The sequence below is a fragment of the Engystomops pustulosus genome, chromosome 7, assembly GCF_040894005.1.
Source record: "Engystomops pustulosus chromosome 7, aEngPut4.maternal, whole genome shotgun sequence".
In the NCBI taxonomy this organism is placed as follows: domain Eukaryota; kingdom Metazoa; phylum Chordata; class Amphibia; order Anura; family Leptodactylidae; genus Engystomops; species Engystomops pustulosus.
In genome coordinates this window covers 37,949,747-37,955,843 of record NC_092417.1, presented here as the reverse complement: position 1 = coordinate 37,955,843, position 6,097 = coordinate 37,949,747, and positions in this window count along the sequence as shown.

The following is a 6,097-nucleotide window of genomic DNA, read 5'->3' as shown; positions in this document are numbered from 1 at the left end:
ATATCCGCTAGAGGTGAACACACCACTAGCCTGTATTCATACATATTTTGATCATGAATAAGCTATTTGATGAGGCCACACATAACATCCATCACCAATGCAACACAACACCTGCAGTATAGGAAAGGAATTTAATCAAAATGTGATCTAAGATGTGTTAAGGTGTGTATTACATAATGGGTGACATTTATTATGCCTTCTCAGACAGTTTTCTGGTGGAGAAGGCACATAAATCTCCCATCTCCACCCCGTATGGCACATCAGGCTGGAGGGCAGGGGTTTGAAATCTCCGCCAGTTCAGACCTGGTCTACACAGTAATGACCAGGTGGAAACTCTGCCCACTCTGCCGGAGCATCAGAGGATTGGATTCAGGTTTTTAAACGTCAGTCTTCATAAATTCCTCGTAGTGTGGGAGGTTGAAGGTAAAAGACAACTGGTGTCTACAGAAATCTAATGTGTAAATTTGATGTTGGAGTCATAAATTGTTTCTAGCAATCCGCTGTCACTTTTGTGACTTCGGTTCTTCATTACATATAAAAAAATAATCCATAACATCTAATATTGCATCGAAACAGCATTAACCTATTAATTTATGGACTCCACATGATATTTTGAAGTGCTCTGTGGTATCTGGCACCAAGACGTTAGCAGCTGATTCTTTCAGTTGCGTTCAGAGTTCAGAGCTGCAAGATTAAGTCTTCATGGGTCAGAATTGCTTTTCCTGCACATCTCTCAGATCATCGATCAACCTGACATCTGGGGAATTTCTTGGAAGTGGAGTTCCAGTGAATAGGCTGCGCTCTGTGGGGCAAAGACACTTCATTATTAATTTAGCGGTTCCTTCCTTTATAGGCCTCTTCTTCCCCGGTCAGAACTGAACACAGCAAGTCCTGATAGCACGTTGTTTTAGTGTGTACTGGATCACACAGTATCCAATAGAATCAGAATACATTGGGGCAGATTTACTTACCTGGCCCATTCGCGATCCAGCGGCGCGTTCTCTGCACAGGATTCGGGTCCGGACGGGATTTATGAAGGTAGTCCCATTGGGGCTCATTTACTAAGGGTCCGAATTGTGCATTTTTGTTGGGTTTCCCGACTGTGGCGCATCGGCACTGGCTTTCACGCGACAGAAATGGGGGGGCATGGCCGTCGGAAAACCCGCCGGATTCGGAAAAAACGCAGAATTAAAAAAAAAAATTGTGTCGCAAGATCAGCACTTACATGCACCGGGACGAAGAAGGTGAACTCCGGTGGACTTCAGCGCAGCAGTGACACCTGGTGGATATCCGGCGCACAACTTTAGTGAATCCCGATAGACCCGAATCAGCGTCAGAGAATGCGCTGTGGGATCGCGACAGGACCGGGTAAGTAAATCTGCAACCATTGAGGTTGTTGGTTCTGGAGGTTTAAGTCTGACTTCATTTAGAGGATCGGGATCTGTATTTATTTTGGGTTTCAGTCTGAAGTTTACATGAGAAGTATACGGCACAGAAATAATAAGAATAACCCAATAATATTTCTCATCACTTTACAAAACATTGGGGATATAGAAAAATAAAATAAGACAACGCAGAGTAAAAACATAGTCATATGCTTACAGTCACAGTAACATTCACAATAAGTCAGGACTTATTTCCCAGAAATACATTGCACAGAGCATCAAATTACCCCATGTAACATAGTCTTCTACGCATAGCACAGTGATGGCAAACCTTTTAGCGACTGCGTGGCCAAACTTCAACCAAAAGCCACTTATCTATCGTAAAGTGCCAATACAACAACTTACTGCTCCTTGTTCTTACACAACTTTCAATCATATCAGCCTCCTAAAGACACTAACACAGTTGAAAGGAAGAGAGCAAATTTGGACTATCATTGTAGCTTCTCTCCAGGGTCCCTTTGTACAGGTAGATTTATGGGGCTAACAGGAGGAACTCCAAACATAATCAACGCTGTCCACACCTAACTGCAAGCCCAAGCAGCCAAGGATGTGTCACTTTAAAATGGTGCCAAGAGCAGCATCTCTCCTCATATGTCATCTCAATAAGTACTTTAATTCTCTATTAAGTAAAAAATTTAAAACACAGTTTCGGAAAATTCTTGATCGTGCTTCTGTTATCCTACTACAGACTTACCTTCCCTGGCACCAGTGGCGGTCTCTGTGGTCCCTGCGGCCCGGCCCACGTCCCGGTCTCCTAGGCTCTGTAAGCCGATAATTGGCCATGGCTGGCGACCTGCCCTGATAAATTCCAGTCCCTTCCTGTGTCCCCTGCCGGATCTTTGTGCTCTATGCCTTAGAGAAAGCCGTATTCCTTGCCTCCCGCGTTTAAACAGATTTCCTGTTGTGACCTCGATTCCATTTGTGACTTCGCTAATGTGCTACCTGTCCTGACCTACCGCTATGTCCCTGACTCTGATCCTGTGCTGCCTGTCTTGACCTCCTGCCTGTCCTCAACCACGCTTCTGCCTCACGACTTAGTAACTCGACTTGGTTGCCACCGTGGACAAAGTTGCGCCTGTGGAGCGACATGGTGGTACCACACCGCAGGAAGTCAAACCCACTTTGTGGCCCACTCTGGTGAAAACCAAGTGCTCCCAGGTGTGGGCTTATGTCATCTGCGGTGGTCCAGTGGGTCCACTACCCCTGGTAAGTGACACATGGCTGTGTACTACCGCTGAAGCTCCATATATGGCTGTGTACTGCCGCTGAAGCTCCATGTATGGTTGTGTACTGCCGCTGAAGCTCCATGTATGGCTGTGTACTGCCGCTGAAGCTCCATGTATGGTTGTGTACTGCCGCTGAAGCTCCATGTATGGCTGTGTACTGCCGCTGAAGCTCCATATATGGCTGTGTACTGCCGCTGAAGCTCCATGTATGGCTGTGTACTGCCGCTGAAGCTCCATATATGGCTGTGTACTGCCGCTGAAGCTCCATGTATGGCTGTGTACTGCCGCTGTAGCTCTATGTATAGTTGTGTACTGCTGCTTTAACTCTATAGGTAAAATAAATTACATAAAGTCTCCATTTAGCTTCCCCTCCAAGGAAAAATAACAGGGAATGAGAGAGGGAGATGTGGCACAATTGTGAGCTCATGTGTAATACAAGCACTTATTGTAAATCTGGAGATCCACAGAGGACGTCTTTGATTGGAGAAGTTCTCTTTCATTTTCTGGCTGTCATGTCAGCCTCTTCCAAACAATTGGGGAGATTTATTAACTCCTTAAAGACGCAGCCATTTTGTAACTTAAGGCTCAGTCCCATTTTTTGGATTCTGACCTGCGTCGCTTTATATGGTTATAACTTTTGAACACTGTTACTTATCAAAGCGATTATGAGATTGTTTTTTCCCAACATGTTGTACTTCATTTTAGTGGTAAATTTTGACTGATAAGTTTTGCGTTTATTTACAAAAAAAAAGAAAATATGATGAATTTTTTAAAAAATTTGCCATTTTTGAATTTCAAAATCATTGCGTTTTCAGGCAGATAGATTTACCACCAAAATAAGTTGCTGAATAACATTTCCCATTTGTCTACTTTACATTTTCACCATTTTTGAAATGTCTGGATAATTTATTTTGATGTCACGCGGCTTACAAATCGAATAGCGCTTTTCTGGATTTTCAAAATTGACTATTTTGGGGATAAATACAGTTTTGAATGAAATTTTACATATTTAGCATCAAAACCCCCTATATAATCTACCCATTTTCAAATCTGCACCCCTCAAGCTATCAGAAACAGCATTTACGAAGATTGTTAACCCCTTGAGATCTTCATAGTAATTACATCAAAATGGAGGCGAAATTTAGAATGGTCAAATTGTGCCGGTTATACGTTCATTTAGCCCTAAAACTTACACGTTTCCAAAAGATAAAAATACAAAACCCACCATACAATTTGTTATGTAATTTCTCCTGAGTACAAAGACCCCCCACATGTGGCCGTGACTTGTTTTATGGGCGCACGGCGAGGCGCAGAAGGGAAGGAGCGCCCTGCAGCTGCCAGGATTTTACTTTCCTCATTGGCCCCTTTTGTAGGCTATAAAATTTTCGCTTTTTCGTTATTGGGGCAATGTGACGGCATTTTTTTTGCGGGACGAGATGCTTTTTCCAATGTTACCATTTTGGGGTTGGTATCGCCTATTGTTGAAAATTTAGGAACTTCTTTTTGAGAGCAGGAGTAGAAAAGCATCAATTCTGTACTGGATTTTTTACTTTTTTTTTTTTCGTGTTCACCGTATATCCTAATAATCCTGTTATCTTTATTCTATGGGTCGATACGATTACGAGGACACCAGACATGAATATATTTTCTTACGTTTTACTAAATTTGTCAAATAAAACCCTAATGTGGGGAAAAATCTATCATTTTTCTATTGCCGTCTTCCAAGTGGCATAACATTGTTACGTTTTTGGCTATGGAGCTGGTTGATGGCTTGTTTTTTGCGGGACATGTTGTACTTTGCACCAGTATCATTCTAGAGTACATATGTTTTTTTTAATCACTTTTTATAGCATTTTTTGTGGGATTGAATAGGTAAAAATCATAATTTTTGGAGGGTTTATAACAGTTTTCTTTTACAGCGTTCATCATATGGGTTCAATCATTTTTTACTTTTATTCTACGGGTTGTTACGGACACGGTGATACTATATATGTGGGGTTTGTGTTATGATTTAGACTTTTTTTTAGTTATATGTCTCTTTATATGTTTTGGGGCTTTTGGGCATTTTTAGTCATATATTACTTTATTTTTTCATGGAATTTTTTTTTTTTTTTTACTTTTTCACTTTTTTCCCATGGTACATGAATAAGCAATCGTCTGATTGCTTGTTCATGATAATATTCTGCAATACTGATGTATTGCAGGGTATTAGCAGTGTCAGTCTATGCACTTGCATAGGCTGGCACTGTGCCAGTAAGATGACGTCACAAACGCCATCTTACCGGCAGTTCCTGAAGGTAACACTGGGGTCCAGATCGGACCCCAGTGATGCCATAGCAATGATCGGTACCCCCCGAAAACGATTCGGGGGGGGGGGGGCGATCGTGGGGGAAAGACCCCCCAGATGCATGTTAGATGCCGCGGTCGCGCTGACGCGTCTCCGATCGCGGGTGTTACACTGGGGTGCCGGCTATCAGTCACAGCCGGCACCCCGTGTTTCCCGATGCCGGTTCGGCTCAAATCTTGAGCTGAACCGGGATCGGCTCAGCGTCCGATATATCGGACGCTGAGCGCTAAGTCACTGAGCTCAGCGTCCGATATATCGGACGCTGAGCGTTAACAGGTTAATCTGTCTACAACAGAATTCTGTCATAGTTTTCACTAAAAAAGTGTCTACACCACATTTATAAAGGATTTTAGACACTTTTCTGGTTCTCCTACGGCAAGCTCGACAAAAGGGACGTGACCTTGCACCAAAAAGTTCCGTGCCCCTGAAATACTGCTAACCTGACAGAATTGTGTCCTAACTTTCTGGCATAAAGTAAGCCATTGCATGAGTTCAAGTCTTGCAGGACAAGAAACACTTACAAAGAGTTTCTCTATGACATGAGTCATAAATAAGAGAGGTAAACAGAGTTTTCTTCATTTTTATCAGTAAATACTTTCCATATTTTTGTATATGGCTATGCAATTCAACCCTATTAAAAATGTCTTAAAATAAAGTCAGCAATAAAGTAACATTTTTTACTGATAGTAGACTAAGAAGTTCCTGAGGAACAATGTTGCGGCAATATAGAGTTATTCCTCTGGCTATGTCTCCGGAGCACCTCAGAGCGCCTCATATTTTAATTAATTCATCCCCCCCCCCCCCCCCCTGCTAGCAGTCCCATCACCTGCTCTATGGACAGTGGAGGGGGAGGGGAGTGGGACAGGGGAGTGAATAAATTAAACAACGAGGCGCTCTGAGGCATTCGGGTGATGTAGCCGGAGCACCCCAGACTAATTAGCATAATATTTATGATTCTATATTGCCACCATTGCAGCGTATAGAGTTATAATCAAAGAAGTCCTGAGGAACTGCTTATCAGGACACGTCTACCATCAGTAAAACTGATGCTAAATGTCCTTTAACACAAATATATATAT